We start from the raw sequence: 1,517 nt of genomic DNA, 5'->3' as shown, positions 1-1,517 counted from the left end.
ATTCCAGTGGACTAAGCTGCAGAAATAAATGTAAACCCCTCAAGATCAAATGGCACTTGGCTATTATTTTACAGTGGCTTTCCTTCCAGGGAAACTACAACACTGCCTCCCAGTTTCTCTCCCAGTGTCATGCAGTCCTTAATATCGTCCAAGCCATTTACTTGCCACTTATGTTTAATACCTATAAATTTTTTAATGGCATTTTTAGAGTTAGCATAAATCATCTTGCTTTTTAACCGTGCACTTTTAGGAGCCCAGAATATAAACACTAGGTCTTCTTTCTTAGATTCTTTTGTTTCGTATGTGGCATCGTACAAAGCATATCGGCAACCATTCAGAGGTAGCAATTTCACAAAAGATGTGTAGGGGTCCTCTACAGTATCACCGATGTCACCCACCAAGATCTGCTTTGCTTTCTCGTCTTTTGTCATTGCTTAGACAGAAGAGAACTGCTTTCTTTCTTTTTCAATCTCCTCCTATGTAGAAGATTTTACTTTCATATCATTAAGAACTTTGATGACTTCATCATTCACTGTAACTCCAGATGCCGTAGTGACCGCGGCTGAGGTTGTTGCGGCAGTGGTGGCTCTGGCTCTGGCTTGGTGGCACTGGGACGAGGAGGAGGGGCCGGTGGCGGGCGCTGAGGAGGCAGGGTATCTTGGGAGCTGCCGCCAGGCGGGCGGCGGGCTTTGCATTCGGTTTCTTTGACTGGCGTTTTCCATGTGAGAGTCATGCACGTTGTTGTCTACATTTCCAATATATCTATGTTTATATATTTCCAAGTATTTTCATTTTTGAGAAGAGCATATTCACAAATATTCAGACATATAAGGAATTCAATCTATAGTAAGAAAATAAAAACATTTAAGTATAGGCAAGTACCTGATATTTATCAAAACACATACACATGCCCAATAAAGGAAACACCCTCAAATCAACACTAGGGATAGATTTAACATTGTTTCTTTTCAAATTAAAATTTGGAATTATTTTCTCCCCTTCGGTCATTGAATTGATGCCCTTCTTCACTGTGTGGGTCATTTCTGGTTTGCTATAATCCGACTTGACCATGTTTGCTTAGCTGCCTGTGATGTGGCCTGTGATTGATCAGGTCTAGCCTCAAAACGTGGACTATTTCTATGTATTTTCTTTCTTTTCTGTACATGTTTACAATTTGGAGGCTTATATTTAACACTACAATTCATTTTTTTGGATGCAGATGAGTTTAAGTGTCTAATTTTATTTTTCTCCATTTGGATACCCTCTGACTCCAGCATTGTTTTGGAAGAGACCATTCCTATACCATGAAATTGTTTTAGTTACAGTGGTTTATAGCATGAGAAAATATGATATGACACTGTTGCAATGAAAACCACATAGAACTTTAAGGAAAGAGCCCAGGAATGATTGTATGCATTTTCACCGAACGGATTTCCAACACAGTCCCAAGATGCTTGGAGTGAGGATAGTTACCCAGCCTTGTTGTATGTCAACCAAAACATAACCAAACCTGTAAG

General features: G+C 39.7%; 1 pseudogene; it reads right to left on the bottom strand.

Annotated features, from left to right (window-relative positions):
• Cfl2-ps1 (cofilin-2, pseudogene 1) lies at positions 1-515 on the bottom strand (annotated as a pseudogene).
• Between the last annotated feature and the right edge of the window lie 1,002 nt (positions 516-1,517).

Source organism: Rattus norvegicus, chromosome 10, assembly GCF_036323735.1.
Source record: "Rattus norvegicus strain BN/NHsdMcwi chromosome 10, GRCr8, whole genome shotgun sequence".
Taxonomy (NCBI): Eukaryota; Metazoa; Chordata; class Mammalia; order Rodentia; family Muridae; genus Rattus; species Rattus norvegicus.
The sequence above is the reverse complement of the archived record's forward strand: the minus strand, read 5'-3'. Positions and strand labels throughout refer to the sequence as shown.